Source organism: Miniopterus schreibersii (genome assembly GCF_964146895.1).
Source record: "Miniopterus schreibersii genome assembly, chromosome: 2".
NCBI classification, from domain to species: domain Eukaryota; kingdom Metazoa; phylum Chordata; class Mammalia; order Chiroptera; family Miniopteridae; genus Miniopterus; species Miniopterus schreibersii.
The window spans coordinates 10,863,780-10,885,183 of NC_138102.1; the positions used below are offsets into that span (position 1 = coordinate 10,863,780).

General features: G+C 43.1%; 1 protein-coding gene across 1 annotated transcript in view; it reads right to left on the reverse strand.

The window, feature by feature from the left end:
- Positions 1-21,254, reverse strand: part of SLC7A2 (solute carrier family 7 member 2) — a 53,619-nt gene extending 32,365 nt beyond the window's left edge. The window contains exon 1 of the mRNA XM_081130164.1: positions 21,090-21,254. The gene's annotated coding sequence lies outside the window, so the exon portion shown is untranslated. The remainder of the gene's footprint in view (positions 1-21,089) is intronic.
- Positions 21,255-21,404: the final 150 nt, after the last annotated feature.

The following is a 21,404-nucleotide window of genomic DNA, read 5'->3' on the forward strand; positions in this document are numbered from 1 at the left end:
ATACCTGCCCATCCTGTTCCTCCCACTGAGCATTCAGCTGGATTATGACTGTGTTTGTCTTTACTTCTTTCCCAATAGCATTACGTTTTAGAGTGACATACAGTCCATGGAGTTATCTCCACATCTTCTGTACTTAGAAATCTGCTTTTTAAAAATCGAGGGTACACAGACTGAGTCTGCCAGGTGGTCAGTGCGGAACACTCTAAGGTATAAGCAAATGGTTCCCTCGTCACCAAGAGACAAACATTCTATGAATATTACTGAAAAGTATAGCTTGTGCAAATTCTTTGAACCCCCTAGACTCTCACTACCCAGCCCCCCTTTTTCATTTATCTTGTGTCAACAAAGACCAAGTTTGTTTAACGATCTTTCACAGGAGGGTTTCAACAATCCCACCTACGGGAATGTCCTTGTTTGCAGGCAGCAAAACACTGTTTCATCATCTGCGACTCCAGCACATTGAGTTGCTTCGTGGACCCTGAGCGTGAGCTCACACGCACCCAATCACCAACCAAGCACATACAACTCTACTGTGAGAGCTGGAGGGAAAACAGCTCATGGTCCAGTTAAAATCCTGAAAACACATCCTTCCAGGTTTTTCCTCCTGCCTCCCTCAGCACTTGCCACTCCTACTGTGCTCATAGCATCTGTGTGACGTCTTTTTCTTGGACATCTTTTTTAAAAATATGTTTTTATTGATTTTAGGGGGGGAGGGAGGGAGGGAGGGGGGAGGGAGAGAGAGAGAGACAGAGAGAGAAACATCAATGAGAGAGAAACATCGATGGGCTGCCTTCTGCACACCCCCTACTGGGGATTGAGCCGGAAACACGGGCATGTGCCCTGACCAGGAATCGAACTGGTGACCTCTTGGTGCATGGGACCACACTCAACAAACTCAGCCACACTGGCCAGGGCTAGGACATCTTTTTGTGAGTGTAAAGATAATTTATTGAGGAATCAGGAAGAAATGCAACAAATACTAATTACAGCTATGATTTTGGGCCCCTTTCTTGTTTCCTATTCTAGAGCTTGTTTGTTTGACATTTTTTTGAAGATTTCTAAACACTTCCTTTTCCTTCAAACAGAAATATGCTTTCTAGTGGGACAGACCAAGAGCCCAGCCCGTGCAAGATATCCAGTGAAGGATATTATTCAACCTAACAAGTCAAGGCAAACTTCTTAGTCAGGCTGAGAGAGTAAATTTAATAACCCAAATGTAGCAAAAATGCAGGGAAAATAGTGGGAAAATGGTTCCGTGTTAAATTACAACTTTATCTGGATGCAGAGAGTCTAGCTCTGGGTCATCCTTGACTCTTGCCCCGATCAATCATTTCTGGTAATTTCTCCATTTCTAACAGTTAAAGTGCTATCAGTACGCACAGCAAGTGAGCACAGGGAACAAATCACACATGCCAAGAACTTGTTCCCGATGACATACTGTGGCTCTGTGGTCTTCCCTGCTACCAACGAACTAGGAAAAGGCATCAGCACTAGATGTGAAAGTCGCACAGTGTGTATAAATGTATAAACACTTCAGCCAACTAGTTTGTTCATTCCTGAGACTGGGGACTAAAGGGGGAAGGAGAGCAAACTGCTTCTCGTCTGCTCCTTTACAATGGCAATGACAACCAAACAATTATTCTCATCTTCCCAGGCATCAAAAAATAAAATAAAAAATTAAACACCTTTAAAAATTCTAGTGAGAATCAGGTGTGAATAATATCACCATCCACATTCATTTGATTCTATAGTTGGTGATAAACGCAGACTCCTAAAGGCAGTGTGGAAGGAGCCTGGGGTTCTGGAGGCAGGCAGAGTTCACCTCTCAGCCCTCACGTTCTCACTGGTAAAATGAAGCTGTTCTCATAAGGTGGTTATGAAGGTCAAAGGAGAAAATATATGTGAAGTGCCCACTACAGAGCAGGCACTCAATGGATGGAGGTGGTTGTTAATTTATTATTTTAATATAAATCAAAGATATGTTTGACATTCATGTCTTAGAATACCAAAACTATAAAAGCCACTCACTTTTGACTTAAAACAATTTGTAGATACACAGAAATTAAGATCTAGAATAAAATGGATTGCCAGTCCCGTACTCTCAACTGAAAGAAGACAAACTGAGGCCCAGGGACTTTTTCCAAGCACACAGACAGCTAATGAGACTGGCTCAGAATCCAGGTCTCCCATTCCACCAGTGCTCTGTCGATGACACCAGGTGGCTTAACACGCTGAATTCTATCTCCAGCTATCCATGACTGTACTCGGTGCCCTGCAGGGCTGAGAGGAAAAGGTTGGCTCGCTAACGAGGTGACTGGTGCAGCACCTCTGCTCAGTGGTCTCCAGCTCTCTCCCCAAAGGCACGACTGGGGAAGCCCTGTGAGAACAAAGGGCTTCCATCTTCACCCCACCCCACCCTTCTCTCCCAAGAGATTTTGTATAAACAAGTCTTTTCCTCTTTATCCAAATTTCAGAAAGTGGAGGCACTTAAAGGAGAGAAAAATAATCCTTAATTTTGCATTTGAAAACAAAAGGTTTCTTTCTTAACATAAAATTCCCTTATGCTTGAACATCAGCATCCTGACATTAGAATCCCCTGAATGCTCTCTAGTACAGTCTTTCAAATGTCATGAGACCTGAAAAATCAGAAGCTTAATCTTGCAAATATAAGTAACCGTTAAATCTTATGGGTACAAGGATATCTTTCCCATATCACTGCTTAGTGAAAACTATAAAATACCCCATACTACTAATTCTTAGCAAGTACACGGGATTTCTGTTTCCAGAAGTACAGTGGGCTGCATATTCTGAAGAGCTTTCTTACAAAAATACAGCTAAAGCCTGGATAAATTACAATATAATGTGACAGAGCTCCCCCCAAAATAATGAAAATTTTCTAAGGCAAAGATATAGAGAGGGACAGACAGACATACACACAGAGAAAAGCAGACAGATAGACAGACACAAGCAGGTAAATGCTAATGAGATAAAAGCAGAACAGTGGATGCTGAATTAATGTGAAGGGAATGAATGCCTACATAAGTAGGAAGACTCCTCAAGGTGACAGAGTTGGAAGTAACACTACACTAGGGCAGGACAAAGGGGCTCAGTAGTCCAGGTGAGTAGCAGTTTATGCACCTCATCAGAGAACCTCTTAGCTTATTTGGATATACAAGTGCAAATCCTCTCCAGAGGAAAGCCCATCCTATTCAGGCCTTCAGGATTCCTACTGATTAAATTCAATATAAAGTGGGTTCACAATCAAAAATTCCCAAACTCACACAAAACAAACCACTATCTATCTTTAAGAGTCAATGGAAACAACCAACAGATTTAAACTCCCTAAGACTTCAGATACTAGAAATATCAGACAAGCACATGGAATAAGTACATAGAAAAGTTTAAAAATCTTATCGAAATGAAAAAATATAATTATAGAACTTTAAAACTCAGTGTATGAGTTAATCAGCATATTGCACACAGCCTTCTAGGGAGGCTGAGAACCTAACCTTTATTTTGGGTGGTTATACATATGCCCAGGTAAAAACAAAAGCAGATACTGAGGACAAACAGTCCTGTTTATTATATCATCTGAGAAAATGTGATAAAACACAGTAAGAATCCTGCCTAGTCTCTCCTCTCGGCCACTTACTAGGGGGGCATAGCATGTTCGGGTCCCAGGACACACGCTCAGCACGGCTTCTCTGTGGCCAGTAAGGTTTTCAGTCTCCAAGGCCCCAAGTCATTGTCACCTGTGTCACTGTCCTCCTCTTGCCTAAGAGGTTGTGCAGCCACTGTGGTCATTAGTGCACAGTCTCCATGATATTCTGCAACCCCAGGTAAAAGAACTTTCCAAATACAATTTCCCAAGCATGCCCACTGGATGTTCTCTCCCTATGGAAGCTGCTTGACAGAAAACTTTCAATGGGCAACAGAAGCATTACGAAACTCGCCTTCTTCACATTTGGGTTTGATTTCTTCCTTTTGCAACTGGCTGTGTGCTAGTGACACATCGCTCTGGGCACGGACATAAGGAAAGACTTGGGCTTCCTTCAGGGCTTAGCGGGGTTTCCCTCTTATCCAAGCAGATCCGAACACCCCGGGCTAATGAGAGACCCGCTGCCAGGGGCTGGGAAGAGGCCACAGTCCAGGCGCAGGAGGCAGAGCCCGAGCCCAGTGGGTCCTCTCCTCAGCGGAGGCTGACCTGGGGGACAGAGCTGGGGGACCGGGATGCAGAGACAGGCAACGTGCAGCTGCCCTGGGAAGAGGCAATGGCGCCAGGAACATAAAAGAAGGGAGAGACTTTCATTGACATTGCTTAAAGAGAATTCAGTCACCAGTTTAACATCTCAGAAGAGTTCTGGTAAGTTCCTAGAAAGAGACATTTCATAAAATATACACAAATACAGTATCACCACGATGGCTTCTATTGCCGCTGCCACGACTGAGCGCTAACAAATGAAGCCAACGACCCTGCCCAACAACCCTATGAGGCGGGTGCTGTCTCTGGTTTCCAGATCAGAAAACCACAGTCTAGAGAAGTGAAATACTAGCTGGCATATAGCAAAGTCAGGATACAAAATCCAGGCTGCCTGACTCTCCATGGGAAGATGTAATATTACGGGCAGCAGCCTTTTAGGAGCGATGCCGTGAAGTCTCGTAATTTCATGGTCCGTCTCTGTTATGACCACCGAAGGGTTCGACTGGCTGCGGCATCTAAAGAGGCGCATGAAGCTGACATTTCTGCGGAGCTCGGAGGTTCCCACGACCGCGCTGGGTGCGGACACAGAGAGACTGCTCTGGGCAGCAAAGCGTTAACCAGCCACGTCCCAGAAAGAAGCTCGCGCGGTTCTCTGCCAACAAATAGTCCAGTTATGAGGTACACACTCTAAACGGAGACGCAATACTACCCAGAGCATGCCTGAGGGAAAGAAACTTGTCGCCCGGGCTTGGTTCAAAGCCAAGGTTAGCTGGTGATGATGTCACCCAGCTCAACTTAGCAGCTGGAGAGTTGCGGGGTACTGCTCCTTCAGTTTTGAATGTTGGGGGAAGAAAGGAAGGAAGAAATAAGAAAGAAAAAGGAATCCATATGGCATATGAAAATAAAAAAAAGTAATTGGGACCATTCCATTGGCCTCCTATTATGTTTTGGGCACTCGATGTACATTATTTTATTTAATCTTCACAACCACCTCAGGGGAAATGGCCCATCTTCAGATGATGAAACTGATGCTCAGAGATGTTAAGTAACTTGCTCAAGATCACAGAGCTAGATTTGAACCTAAGGTTGTGAAACTCCAAAGGCCATGCCCTTTCCTCTCTGCCACACAGCCGGGAAGCAAGGAGAGAGGCAGGATTCTGGCTGTTCTCAGGCTCCTGGCGGCCAAAGCCCAGCTGATGAAAGATAATTTGAAGGTCATCATTCAGATGTTACCAAAAAAAAAATATTTGGAAGACTCTGGAATTTTAAAACCTCACCTCCAATAGATTTTAACCTTTCAAATTCATAAACCATTACTACCTTAAGACTGAACGTATAATAGTAAAATATAAGCAGTGGAGAAAAAAATTTAAGGACCAATAAAAATAACTTAGATAAGCATCATAACTTATGTCTGTATTAAAATTCTAACATATATTCAAACTCATTTCTTCTAGCTACAAAAACCTGCAATGATTTAATATGTTCTGGGGGGACCCGTGACAGACGACCACCAGAGTTTGTGTTTGAATTTTGGAGCCTTTATTAGCTGGCCAGCGGCTACAACTGTGGCATCTCACCCACGTAAGAGTCGAACTGCAGCCCCGACCCTCAGTTCTTCTCTCACTTTATGCTCAGTAACCACAAAGGCTCTGCAGTAAAGGGGTTTCCAATAATTTGTCAGGCTGTCAGCTTTCGGTACAGGAAACAAGGGGGGACCTTTAGCAACACAAAAGGAACGATTTAAACACAATGTCTTACAATGAGTGATGGGGTTATGCTTGGCCGGAGTGTGACTGGTTTGTTCTTTCTATGGGAACTCAGAGGGGGCGGTAATTATTGGGCTAGTTTGTTGGGTTTGTCCTGTACAGTAGGGATCTTGTTCTACCTTTACTGTTAGTTCCTTAGGTGTTCTTCTGGCCATGGTGGCCAGAACAAATATAAGAAAACTTTAATATAATATAAAAGCTGAAGACTTTTACTAAAACACAAGGTTTTCTGAAACATTGTAGTCCTTTCACAATTTGTCTAGTTCATTCCTTATCTATCTCCTGGGTTCTCAAATACCTAATATTCTTAATTCTCTCCATATTTCTGAATTGAAAACATATTTCAGAGCAAATAAAGTCTCCTGGCCCTGCAAATCATATCTTTTGTGTTTTAATTCTGCTTAGATTTTATTTCAAATGGCCTCTGATAATATCAGAGACCTTTCCCTTCAATTACCCCAAATTTTTCTATGGCCTCGATTTGTGCCTGCAAATAATTTGGTATAATTCAGTTGAAGTCAACATTATTTTCTTAATCCACAGGAGGAATCTGTTTGAAGTAATGAAAAGGGGGGGACCAGCAGAGATAATAGATGTATATTTGATACATCATTTGAAGTTCGCCTAGATTAACTCCTTAACATCACAGAGTCTGCTAGTCCAACTCCTTAGTCCCTTGTTCTGAACTCCTCTTGGATGTTGGGTGTGGGGCAGGGGACTGAGCCCCAGGATAAGCCCTCAGGCTATAAGCTTCAAAGGACAGGGATTTTGTTTGACTGCTCTGTCACTGGCGTATCCCAAATACCTACAGAGTACCTGGCACATAGACACTCAAATATTTCTGAATATTTGGATGCTTGGCAGTAGCTAACCATGTGTGTACGCTAAAGAGTGACCAGAAGAGTTTGAGGTGTCTGGAAACCATGTTAACTTGAAGAGGAATTAAAGAAATTGCAGGTATTTGGGTACAGTAAGCAGGGATGGAGCAGGGAACCCTGCTCGGAGTCTGGCCAACAAGCTCTGAGAGTTACCAGCCAACGCTGGGCGAGTCACTGGAGTCTCAATCTTCTCATCTTTGCAACAGAACTGCTATAAGGAATAAATGAACAAGAAAGCATCTGGCAAACACCAAAGAGCTTTAGAAACAGAAGCTGGTATTATTTCTACGTTTTGCCTCTTTTCATCTTGTGGGGTGGGAAAGACTTAGAGAAGAGATGACAACTTCCTTCGAATATGCAAATGGCCATGTGCAAGAAGATGGCTCTATCCATATGATACTAGAAGACAAAAATGCCCAGTGAAGGAAATAAATGTAAAAAGGGGATGATATTTACTCAAGAAAATTCAGATCTCCCTAATAAAGAGTGTTCCTATGTATAAAAAGCTGCCCACCTCGAAAGGTGTCCGATTTTTCAATTTTAAACAGAGAACATGTGATTCAGAAATATCTGGACATTTCTGCAACCAGGTTTAGTTAGAAGGGTATTAGCTAAGGTATTTGCCAGCTCTGATTCTATTATTTAATGGTACAGTTTCTTTTTCTGTACCTGAAAAACTAAGTTTTTCATGATTCTCTGCATATGTATAAACAAAGTGAGATAATAGGTAGTTTACACCGAAATCCGTATTGCCCAAAACCTTCCACCCAACTTACCATCCTCTTTCCAAAAAAGCAGCAGTCATGTGAGTTCACAGTGACCAGAAAAGAAAAAACCCACAGGTATGTCCTCATCATATCGATGACTTTGTGAAAGGGTCAAGGGACGTTACATCATTACACACCCACCATTCCGATCAGGTAAATATTGATTTGGTAAACCTCTCCTAAGTCAAAAGGTTCACCTGATGCAACACGTCTCCTTTAGTGTTAACTACAGTTCCTCTTTCTCTCTTTTCCCTATACCCTCGGCTGGAATATTCCATTCCAATAGCAGGTAATACCTTTAATAACAGCTCTTCCAATGCGCCTGTCCATCACCCCTAAAACACTTCCCACAAGACCAGAAAAGCTCTGTCCCTCACCCACTTAGCCCAGACAAGGACAACAGTGGGCACTGGGAATATTCAGGCCGCACACCGACAGGAGATTCGGTCTTCCTTGTCTCGGTTAAATTCAACAGTCTCCACCACCTTTATCTTCATTGCTGCCAAGTTCCGGGACTTAAGGTAGTTGGGGCTTCTCTGATCGATCTTACAAGACAGTGTTTCTGGCTGAATCAAGGATACTGAAGCTAGCGTACGAGATGGGTATGGGATCTGAGAAGCAGGAAAAGAACCTTCTACAGAGCAAAACTGAATTCCGTTCCCACTCAGAGTAACTTTAAGGAAAGAGGGAAATCTGGAAAACTTACAATTTTAAATTATTCCAAAATTAGAGAGCTGCAAGGAGGCAACTCCCATCAACAGCTGCTACACATTTCCCAGTCTCTTCCTCTCTGTGTCCTTTTAAGAAGGGAAACTATATCTGGGATTGCTTCCTATACCAGTGTGTTCTGACATATTTAAAGAGGCCTAGAATAAAAATGCAGGTTTTCTGGGCTGCATTTTTACTCCACATCTGCTCTGTTCATACCGAGGGTGTCTGCTGGCTTCTTTATTAGTGTTTTATCAGCGACTCCTGCCAACTCCCAGTGTATGTTTTGGGGCATACAGTATTTTTTAAATTGACTGCTCTCTGGTTCCCCACAGTTCTCCACCACTCCTTACTATCTTGCAGTGAAAAAAGTCCATGTCGTTTGTTATTCTGTTCTGGGTACAGAGACACCAATAAATCTGACCTAGAATATAACTTCCTAGAATATAAGTTCCAAGTCCGTTTTAATTTGTGTCTGTGTACAAGTACACAGGAAAGTTCTGCCCTTGGGGGGCATTCCATAACTACTCAGTGGCCATATATTTTAAAAGAAAGAAAAATTAAATTATGAAGTTTGAAGTTTATCTTTGGGCCATTGAGCCCAAGATTTCATTTGCTTAAAGAATGGAAAAAAATGCTGTGAAATCATTGGTTCTGTATGTCACAGTTTGTCAAGAGGTGGCTTATGAAGGGACTAACTCTCTAAATTCGAACTTTCAGCATCTCAGTTGTAAATGGAAATTTTTTTCAATGGGCAGGATTGTTGCTTAGGCTTTGTAAATCCCCCAAGGTTTAGTGCCTTGAAACAGTAAGTCCTTATTAAATGGTCATTATCCTTAAAAAAGCTGAACCAAATCATGCTTTGCTAGAAGATGTTTTGTAAGTGTAATAGTTCTTTTAATATAGACATACTGATTGATGCTTTAGAGGCATATATTACTTGAATCCACACCTAATTCACTGAATCTATCCTATGAGCAATTTTTACAATAACCAATGTCATAACTGATAATAACAGGATTTTGTAAAGCAGTAAGTATACTACTCTAACTCAAATTATGAACTGAGCATTTTCTAGTTCCATTTAAAAGTCACTCAGAAAAGTAATGACTAAAAGAGATGACTCACAAGAGGCTGACATCTAGAGAAAACACAACATTGGCCCTTTTTTAGCACTACTCCATGCCTTAACTCAATGCTATAAATGGATGGGGAAGCAGATTTTTCTAAAAAGTTACCGATTTCACTCCCTGTAGTCACTGTTCGGTTTGTTTCTGTGCTCTGAAAGCCTTGCCAGTTATCCTCCAGTTCACATCTAGAGCCAGGATTGAGGGAAAGGGAGTTTAGGAAGAGAGTAAGGGAGGGGAGGCAAGCAACGATACCAGCGAGTAGATGCTGACATGCGGTTTCCCAGCACTGGCGTGCGCCCCAAAGCCTCTGCCAAGCGCATGTAGCAATGTTCTTCAAGGCTGACCTTATCCAAAGGAAAATGCAACCTTCATGCCAAGGACAGCAGATAGTTAGGGGAGACACCCAGAGCGTGGTCCACCGCCGAGCTCGGCCAGGACAACTGGGTCTCTGGGGAGCGCCAGGCTCAGGTGTCACTGGATAGTTTGTGCGGGGGGGGGGGGGGGGGGGGGGGAGGAGAACCTGCAGCCAGCTGTAAGTAAGTGCTCTCTTGGTGATAAGCTGACTGTCTTCAAACAGCCACCAGCTGCCACCACCCCCAGGAACATCCCGGCTGCATATGAGGGTCTCTAACATCTGGAAGTAGCAGCACACCAGGTGTGGTCAGAAGAGGTGTCAAGAAGCTCTTGGTGGGAAGCCCTAGAGAACAGACGACAGTGGGCTCCTTGCTACTTTTCTTCTAGAGCTGTAAAGGAGCTTAAGGGATCTGATGCTCTAAGGCCCTCTTTTCCTAAGCACTGAAATGGAGTTGGGAAAAATCAATATTTAGTATTGGGAATTAAGTAGTTAAGGAGTACATGCTGCTTGTTGGCTACAGTTATAAGATTCTCAACCTCTTGTTTTTAAATATGAAAATATTTTCATTCCTGTTAGCAGTTGGGACTGTTTGACTTTTCTGCAGATATGTCTGCGTATGTATCATCTCCAGCTCACTCTTACATAATATGAGGACTGGTTAGTCATGGTTCTGCTTGAAAACAAGCATATAGGCTTCTTCTGAGCCTAGAATCCCCTCACTGATGGGAAGTATCACTGCTGAATATTTCACCTATAAGGATGTAGAAGATTCAATTCAGGAAATAATTTCTGTAGAAGTTCCGCTGAGGTGAATACTAGAGAAAAATTACTTTCTTCTCCTTAAACATTATTTTCAAGCATCATCTTCTTGGAGGCAAATAACTAAATAAAGATTTCTTGCCTTCTTTTTTCCTCTTTTACTTCACTCAATAGAAATTACACTTAGTTCAATCCACTGAGCACTTTTTTCCCAATTCTTGAAAACAGCCTGAATTCTGATTCATGTCTACAAAGTCAAAAGTGACATTATATAGATCAACTTGACTGATGCCCCTGCTCCAATAAGTAATGAATTAAATTACACGTGATGAAGTACAGGCCCGTTCTTAGAAGAGCCTTTCAACTGCATTTGAAGTTACTGTTGGTACCAATGGCTCCAGCTGGTGTCTGCACTCATCACTAGTCAAATTACCTCCACTTCAGTGACATCACCCTGCCTGCCTTACCTTTCACACCGCACACAAGAGTTAACCAGTAACTGAACAGGCCAGGGATGGGCAATCAACAGAAAGTCGAATTTTAGAGAGCGACTGCACTACACTCTTTCAGAACTGGGATTAGAAAAATAATGTGGGTTCTCGAGGCTCTGCTTGGGCTTAAAATCAATCTACCACTATTTCCAGTAGTTCGATGAATGAAATGGTGCCTTCAATTTTCAGTCACTGAAACGATTTATCAGTTTTAGAAGTGGTTGGGGAATGCAACATACCTAGAGTGAGCCATGTCATAAAAACAGGACAATAATTTATAAGAATAACGTTTAAAGTGACAGTGCTAGGTTGTTTGTCCTTTACCCTCGTTTGTACTCTGCAGCAAAAAAGATTAGAAAAATGTAAATATGCTCTTGATTATGCAGAAAGTTCACGTGATCCATCTCAGTGAGACAAAATGCACTCTCAACAGAAATTTTATGCAAAGTCCACTCTTTTTTTGTTTGGTTCACTGAACTAAGTGCGAACCATCTGTTACCTATGATAGTCAGAAAAAATAAAAATTCAAACAGTTTTTTAAAAAAAAAGCACAACAGCATTCCAAACAGAACTTACTTGTTTAAAAGCACCACTTATGAGGCCTAAATCCTAGTGACTGTAGATGGTTTAGAACCCATACGTACACTCTTTATTTTTAGGTTAAGATTACATTTTTCCTTTTTTTTTTTTTTGGTAAGAGCATACCATTTTAAAAATTAACATCATAAGAATGTCACTATAAAAAAAGTCTTATTCAAATGTTAATTTCCAAGAAAATTTAAAAATCTAACAACTTTGAAGTTAAAATTGTATTTTGATGCCCATTTATAAAATCCCCGCCATGCACGTAGTATATTATAGTGACTATAATATACTTTCATAAAAGCGGAATGGCCAGGTATGAGTTCAGCGCTTCTGCCAAGTCAAAATGCTTGAAATCAAGTCTTCACTCTGCCCCTAGCTGTCTGACCTCAGATGGGTTATACCTTGTAAGATCTGTTTCTTAATCTATAAAAAGAGAGCTCTGAAATGTCATTCTCAGAAGCCTGCTTCTATTCCAAATCTGTCTAGCCCGGTGCTCGGCATATACGTAGTGCCAGGAACTCAGTAACTGTCCCAGCCAGAAAGGTGGAGATGGACCCTTCCAAAGCTTCAGAAACTGCCCAAGGACAGATTTCAATACATTGCTAAGTTCAGAGTACAGAATACAGAACCAGCTATGACAGCAGTGTCTCATTGTTTATAAAGTGGCATAACCCAATTTCCAGGATGCTAAGCCATGATCTTACCATCATGAAAATGAAAAAGTGACTTCGTTCTGAAGGTGAAATTCTATGTTTCAGGAGACTATAAAACAGGATCAGCCCCGGATACTCTGTCAAAGTTCTAATAGTACAAATTTTACCAACACCCACTATTGTTTCTCAACGGCATGTAAATGTGCTTTGCGCTGTTTTCTTGATGAACAGAGCATGCACAAGTCCCACTCCACCTACACAACCACGGGGCCATGAATGTAATGCATTTAAAGAGGTTTTTTACAACAAAACATTACAAATCTTAACCACGTATAAAGTAAGTTTGGCAAAAGATAGAAATTTCAGCAGGGAAATCAACTTTTAAATTGCTCACTTTTCCTCACATGACAAGTAAAAAGAAAAGCTTCCAGTTATTTTATACTTTCAAAATTGACCAGGCTCTACAGTGAAGCTTACCTGCTCTTTAGGATATATAACCTCTTTAGTCCTACTAAATGTAAGTTTATTAAATTCCAGACATTTCTACAAGAAGAGCCACATCCGACTGACACTGAGCTATAAGGCTGGATTTCAAAAGTCACTCTAAAGATGCTCCCACTTTGGGTAAGAAAAGAGGGCACTGACTATTCTAACCCATTCTTTTTTTCCTTCCCATTGATGTTTATATTTACAACTGCTCAGCTAGAATGATCTCAGCTACACTTAGAATCAAACTTATTTCCTGGCCCATCATTAGGCACAGAAATCTGTGAATCTGAAAATTCAGAGGAAAGAAGGGTGGCAATACTGGAAACAACAAAAGCCTGGAGTGTCCCTTTGAGGCCAGGGAACTGTTCCCATCATGGCACAAGTGAGAATGGTCATCACTGTGTCATGGTTGTAGCTCTTTAACTCTGGGCCTCCCACAGCCACACCTACTCTGAGCCAGCTCTAGGCTCCTCCTTGGAAGCCATGAGCTGTCTTAACATCAGCCAGAGGAAAAGAGTGGCCAAGAAGGCCTCATCCTACCCCAAAGGGTTCTCCTCTAAGATATTTTCCCCAGGAGGTGAAATGAATTGCAGGGTTCTCATCCTGGCTTCCTGAAACCTTGAGTGTTCACTGGCTGGGATTCAGGGAGTTCTGAACTCCCAAAAGTCTTACACAAATTATTGGGGCAGGGGCATCTTACATGCAAATATGTGCGTCTTTTTTCTTCCCCTGACATGTAAACATAATCAGAATGAAGAGACTATGAGACTAAGAGAGGAGGAGCTCCTTCTACGTATATCTAAGAACTGTAAGTACCATTAATTCAAATACAGTTGATGAAAACTGTATGAAACTCATCATAAGACAAGACAGTAAGTCAATGTAATCTCTTCTTTTCCACCTGAGTCTCTTTCCTTCTCCCACCTGATTCACTTGCCCAGTCTTTTAAGAGTTGCACAGTGAGATTTCAGAGACTGCTCAAACAGCAGGGACCTCATGTTGTAAATATTAACGTGATTCTACTACAACGAATATGGCCTTTAACTCTCCCCCAAATATGTTAGTGTAAATTTATAATATAGATTCACAAACCACAGAGAAGAGGGTTTGGTAGGGAATTAACTCTGAACACCATGAAGCTCCAGAGAGGCTACACTGTGGTCCCCAGAAGCACCTCATTCCCAACGGGGCTCCCCCGGCACCGAGCTGGGACTCAGTACTACGCCAAGCTGAGGCCACTGAAAAACTGGGCAGTGCCATTTTGTTTCAGGTGACAAACAAATTGGACACTCGGTAGGTTTTGGACTCGGGCGTGTTACTCCTCTGTCAACTCCCTCATAAAAGTCCAGGTCAATGCCACATGTCGAAAGGAAACACTGAAACAGCAGTGTCCCTGGGCTTCATTCATCGCTGCCCATCTGACTGCATTTTCTTGCCTCAGCTGCCTCGGAACAAAGGTAAATTCCTAAAGCGGCCCCAACACTTTTGAATGTTACTGAGCCCTCAGGATGGAGTGTCCAAACTCACCCAGGACTTCTTCTAGGTCTCACAAAAATGTCTCCCAAACGACTGCTAAAATTACAACAGAATTAAAGGAACCAATTAAAACTTGCTGTTGGATTCAAACACAGGTATTAAGTTGGGTTGTTTAATATGCTCATTAAAGCTGATAGAAAGGTCTATACAGAGTAGCCTGCATTTTTTAGACACAGGCTTTTCCCAGAGAAATTCATACCAAAGTTGATGCAAACTATCAAAAATTTTTCATTTCAATTTTATCAGGACAAGTACCTAAGCCAGTTGCAAACATCTTATGGACTATGAGCCCAGTAAAAGTGCTAAGTACCCTTTGCTTCGGGAGCCCAGGGACATCACAGCAGTGCACACAGGCACCTCGTTTTATTGACCTTTGCTTTACTGCGCTTCAGACGCTGTGTGTTTTACAAATGGAAGGCGAGATCTTCCACCAGCAAAAAGGTTACGACTCATTCTGTTTTGGTGGTCTGCAAAGGTATGCCTGCAAAAAGTGAATTTCAGGAAGAAAAAAATCACCATGTAAAGCAAGCTGTTCTTCTGAAGGGAAAGGGAACTTTTTATTCAATACAGGCATTCTCTACTTGAAGGAAAAACACAAAGAAGACATTTGTAAAATTTTTTATTTACTAATTTATTTGGGAGAAAGTTATGTAAAATTTAACTTATCCACATATTATTATGAAATAATAATGCAATGAACAGCTATCCACCACTCAACCTAAGAACCTAAAATTAAAAGTATTTATTGGTCAGACGTGTGTTGCAAATAAAGAATTACAATTAATAGACATCTGAACACCTAAGGTCCATTAAACAAAAATATTGTGAAGTGATTTTTACCTAGTAGAAATTAACTCACCCCAGGGCTCCTTTAAACAAAGATTTCCAACCTAAAATATAATCTCCTAACGTGCTTTAACTTTCTTCTGAAGATCTTTCAGAATAGTCTGAATTTGCAGCTAAATGACACAGTTTTCTAGAGGCCCAGGGTAATAATGAGCAATCAGCAATTCTGCCAAAATACTAATAAGTAATGTTGCCCTCCAAAATGCTTGGCCAGAACTGAAGTCCAAGTTACCCAGCTTTACCCAAGAACAACTATAGGAGAAAAAGCAGTGATAGAAACCATATGGTGACGACAGCACCTAAACCGACCGACCACTTGGTGTACGTTGGGAGCACATCATATATATTTAAAAACACTTTAAGATAGATTGTTCTGCCGTCCTGATCCCTTCAGCTCTTTGTATCCCTCACTGGCAGCTTTACCACTCTCTTCCCACTGTGTGCACTTGTTAACTCCTTCACTGGCTGGTCAATGCCCAGAGAACAGGAACCAGCTTATTTATTCTTTGCTTCTCTGTGGCCTCTAGATCTGGGCCATATATACCCAGCACACAGTCATCCAAAACGGATTAACTAACCGCTGGCCAGGGAAGACTCCAAGTGAAATACCTCATAGGATATTCTTAGAATCAAAATTACAAAGTCCTGTTTCCTATTCCAAGGGAACCTCTATGTGTCAAACAGTCTTCACTAATTTGGATGCTCCTACAGTTGCCAAACACTATCAATTTTGCATATTAGTTTCACAAAAATCAAATCCAGTTGTTTCCACCAGACAGCTTCTTTCAGAAACCAGGCAGCACGAATGCAGGGAAGGAAGGGATGTAACTCACAAGCTTTGGGAAAATACACTTTGCATGTGATAGAGAGATGATGTCCGACCTCCAGCACTTAAGTATATTTCAGGTTCTAGAGGCTTTAGTGTGATTTTAAAAAAAGTATACATTGAATTGCATTCTGAAAACCTGCCCCAAGTTCAGGTTAAGAAAGCAAAGAAACAAGGCTGAACATGCAAAGAGACCTCATGTTTTCCTTATGGTCCAACGTACAATAACTATTAGTTCCACTAGTGACTATCATCATGGTCTTCATGTGCCAAGATGACAGATACCCAGAGTCAAGGCAAGAAAAGGCCTTGACAGATCAGTTTTTATCTCCTAATTATGATCAAGTTACCAGCTCACATAACATCTGTGTGCCCACCCAGGAGAACAAATAAAAAGTGAGCTTTAAGGCTTATTTTATGATTTGCCTTTCTGAATGAATAAGCAGTGGAACAGATCCAAAGATCTTAAAATCTGGCAAAAAACACACACAAAACAACAAACAAAAAAGATGGGCAAAAGTAGAATTAAAAAATGAGAGCATCTAATTAAATTGCAGTATGGCTCAGCCTCCTGGTGGCATCAAGCTCTATCCACGGCGATCACGTGGCCTCCACTGGAAGAAAGGGTGCTTTGGCCACATAAAGAGCATTACATTAAGTATAATTGTAGGAAGACTCAGGGCGCCTTGCTGAAGCCAGAGTGGGTTCAGGAAAGAAAAGAATTTTCCCCACAACTGTGGGGAAAACTAGCAAGAATCAACAAGGGGTATAATAATTCTTTGTTGTGTATTGTTCACAAAATATTCCAAAAATGAATATAAAATAGTCAGGGCTCTTTTTCCTCCCTAACTCCTGACGGAAAGGTTATGAAATGTTTTTATGTCATCCGCCTCATTGCCCAATCCCAGATGAGGGTGTGTGGCAGAGGTTCTATTTTTTATTTTATTTTTGCAGTGGGACAGGGAGGAGGCATAAAATGAAATACGTGACATTGGCAGCACTAAGTCATCGCTCCAGCTTGATGATTCAATCTTGGGTGCAAAAACCCCAAGATTTTCAACAACGTATCCTGTCCATGCACACCCAGAAAAACAGAGAACCACGGACTTCTCAGAGGAGAGATCCAAAGTAAACGTCTAAATAAGAGCAGAAGAGATGTGATCCAGCCATTTAAACACAAACCACATTAAGGAAAATCATGAAGTCAATACTAATTGTACTTAACAATGAGAAGGTGCACTAATGGCAGTGGAGGCCATTCTCAGAAACATTTACAATCTAAACAAGTCCCAGGATCATATGAAAAACAAGAGTATGCTGCTTGCTTCCACAGATTGGTACAGAACAGTGATGTTTACTAAGTTGGACGAGAAAAGTTAATAGGTAAACCGTGCTCTGATTATCTTAACTCAGCTAGTTAGAGCCTGGGGGAAATGTACCCTCAGGTGTTGGTTTGGTTTTGTCGTTGGTGTCGACTTCATTTTCACTGCCACAGACAACCTTCTGAAACAATAGCCAGAAAGGCAATTAAAGGAAAACAGAAGCATCAGGACAAATCTGTTGTCACCATTCAAACAAAAACCGCAAGCACGTGGGCCCTCGGTGATGGAACAGTGAGGAGCGTCATCTTCTCATAGTCCTGTGCTGCTCAACCACGTTTCAGTCAACGACAGGCTGCATGTACAAGGGTGGTCCCTCGAGATTATCATGGAGCTGGAAGACTCCTGTCACCTAGTGATGCTGCAGTTACTCGCTCGTTTATGGTGGTGCTGGTACTACACAACCAGTTGTACACATACAATTAATGCACATACAATTACGTGCTTATAAAAGAAGTCTGCTGCCAACAGCGTGCCTTGTTACCCGGGCAGCAGCCTCGTACACCTTGGGTTCACCAAGTCTCCTGATTGCGCCATCTTCTCTGACTTAATCATGATTTAATCTCCTGTTGTCCTGTACAGCAATGTGTGTACAAGCTTGTAGCCTCGGAGCAACAGACTAAGGCATGCGGTCTCGGTGTGTAGTAGGCTGTACCGTGCACTCTGTGACGTTCACACAATGATAAAATTGCCCAACAGTGCACCTCTCAGAATGTATTCCCATCGCTAAGTCACGTATGACTGTACTAGAGAGTGTGCGCCTTTCTTGTTTTCTGGTATGAGCAGTACTGAAGCCATCTGTTTATAGGTGTTGTTACTTTATATAAAATTATAGCAGGGCAAAAAACTACTCTTAAAATCCCTCAAGGGAGGGTTTATAGAATGTAAAAATAAGTATAGAATCCCTCTAAAATTGGAGCTACACATGTCTAAAATTGGAGCTACACATGTCTAAAATTGGAGCTACCAGTGTCCGGTACAGAGTAGGGACTCACTAATTTTCAAAGAAGAAATATACATTTGAAGGCAGACATACACCCTTTCTCAAATGACTGAAATCAGTGGCATTCACTCAACAATAAAGACATACGGAGCATGTTTTACATGCCAGACACTGTGCAGACAGTAAAATGAAAAGTTATTAAAACAGAAGACAAGGAAAAGATGACTTCATTAGTTTAATTTTTTATCAAGGCTATATCCATGTGGTTTTGAATGTTCAGGTTAAAGGTGTAGAAATGAGTTAACCACTTAGATTTTCAAAACCACTTAGACAAGTGGGATCACATCATTGAAATCTGAAGGTTTAGCTGAGATTTTTAGTACAGTCATGCCTCAGAAATAGTGCAAGTTCGGTTTCAGACCACAGCAATAAAAAGACTGCTGCAATAAAGCAGTTTTTGCTGGTGGAGGATCTTGCCTTCAATTTGTGGAAAACATAACATCTGTGTGGCACAATAAAAGCGAGTGCAGTAAGACGAGATATGCCTGTATTCAGTTGGATGACAAAACATTCAAGTGAGGCTCATACCACTAACCATGTGAAAATGTAGAAATATATTCAACTGTAAATGTTGCTTTTGTTCTAAATGTCTGACATCCAGTAAGTCGTCTCCAAGAAGCCAATCCTTAAAAATCAATGTGTTGCAATAAATGGCAACATCAGGGTGTTTTCAAGGTTCTGGTCTGAAAGTTGGTCACTGAAGGACACTGAAATAAAACCAGCAGGTGGCTCTGAACACTTACAAAGCACACATACATTTCTGGATAGGTAGATATGAAGCGGCAAGGAAAGATAAAACAGCAGGGAAGACAGAAACTAGGCTAAACAGAGAAGCCGCCAAAGGAAAACACAAAAGGAAAGCTCATTTGAAAAAGTGGGCTGAAAAGAGACACAAAGGCCACAGATGGGGGCTCCAGGTCTGGCCCGAAGAGTCGGGAGGGACAGTGATAACTGCAGCCAGGAAGCATGAGAAGAAAAGCTGGGCCATCCGGCAAGGAGACCAGGCACACTCATCCTGCAAAGTTGAGCAGGTTTGTAGTGGAGAGCGAGAACCGCGAGCCTGACAATTCTTCAGTCGCATATGTTCAAATGACAAAAACAGATGAGAGCATTCTCGGTTTTTTCAACACCAATAGCTACCGGGTCTCCCCTCTGGCCTCTGCTCTCCTTGACAGGCTCCTGATGCTAAATCCAGTGATAATGATTTAAGACTTTGGAATCAAAAGGGCTTTGCTGACGTGCGCAAGAGGCCAAGGAGCCTGCAAACTGAATCCTTGCAGATACCACCCAGATTTCAACTCTGGTCTCCAAGGCCACGGCAAACCCTGAAAGATTAAAATGACTTACGATACGAGGACATTCCCTAACCAAGGCACAGTGGAAACCAAGTGAGGGGCAAGGGAGACGGCATAAAAAATCCTAATAAATAATGTGGCCTCCCAGAGTCAATCCAGAGTAGCAGCCAACTAGCAACTTTTTAGTAAAAGGAGAAACGAAAGATGCTTATGGTCTTCTGCAATGAGAAATCATTTTGTGTTAAGCTTTGGTGCAATTAAAAGAAAAAAAATATATTTAATATTGCAAAATGGGAAAAGCAACCATAAGAAAGTATACGATGAATATTCTTACCCTATACATCCCCTAGAAAGAGAGCACAAACGCAAACGTTTGCAATTTGCTAAGGAGATAATTATTATTAATTCTGGGGGGGGGGGAGGGAGGACACTGAAGTTTTAAAGACTGGTTGGGGCAACAATGAGAAAGGACCGGGTCAGAGGCCACGGACATGCTACCTTCATAGCCAAGGTTCAGATAGCTCTCTCTATTGGAGTAACATCTGCCCATGGCCCCTCGTTGAGACGAGGGGTGTTTCTGCACAAATAACTAGAGAAATCTTATTACCAGTCCTAAAAGAGTCTTGTCACCTAAGCGCTTGTTAGGCAGTTAGTGCTTCTGCATAAATACTTGAAAGTCTGAACATTTTTACTCCTGAGATCTAGGTACTGCGTCCGTTCAGATGACCCGTGAGCTATTTCTTGGAAGTATCTCTAAGATGCCATCTCTGCATACGTTATCCACGGGCCGGCCGTGGCATGGAGCAGCGGTGCGCTCCCCGGAGGAATGGCGCGCATTCCGGCCTCCGATGCCCTAAGGATCAGGATTGGCATTTCGAGTTCAAGGCTGAAGACCGCAGAAAAGAGCCTTGAGAAGTACAGCCCATCTCCAACGGGTTTAACGCTGCACTGTCTGCTTTAAAATTCCCCAACCGCCACTACGGGCCACTTGACCTGTCCTGCCGGTCCCGGCAGGTCTAGGATCTGAAAAGGCTTCCAAAACTCCAAGCAGGGTTTTATAGTTAAACCGAGAACCCAAGGGAGCAGAAGGCGACTTCGGGGACCCCTCAGTGTGCAGAAAGTGGGGAGGCCCGGTCTGCGCTCCCAGAGAGGGGTGCCCGGGGGACCCGAGGAGTCGCGGGGCCAGGCTGCCCCCCAGCGCGCGCTCCCCGCGCGCGCCCGCGCTGACCCCGACGCCTCCGGACCCGACCCGCGAGAAGCGCAGCCCCTCCCGCAGCCCCGGGCGCCCGTCTCAGCGCCGCTGGAGCGCGGCCACGAGGCAGCTGCGCGCAGCTGGACGCGGCCCTCGGAGCCCCCGCCCCAGCCCTTCCGCTGCCCGTCGCGCGGCCCCTCCGCGGGGCCGGACGCTCGGCCACTTACTGGGGCAGCGCTAGGGCCGCGCCTAGAGGTTGGTGGAGGGTGAGCGGCTGGAGCGGGTCGGGGTCGCGGTCGCGGCGCCGGGAGGCTGGAGCTCCGACCGATGCGGGACTGGTCCACGCGGAGAGGAGCGCCCGGCCGCAGCGCTGCAGAAGGCGGGCTGGGCACGTGGGCGCCCGGCAGTGTAGTCGCGCGGGAGACGGGGGGCGGGGCCGGGGCACCGCCCCCTTCCCCTCCCCCGCGCACTCCACGCCCACGCGAGCCCGCCTCCCGCCCGGACCTCTGGGCGGCGCGGCCAATCCTCGGCCTCGGCCGCGT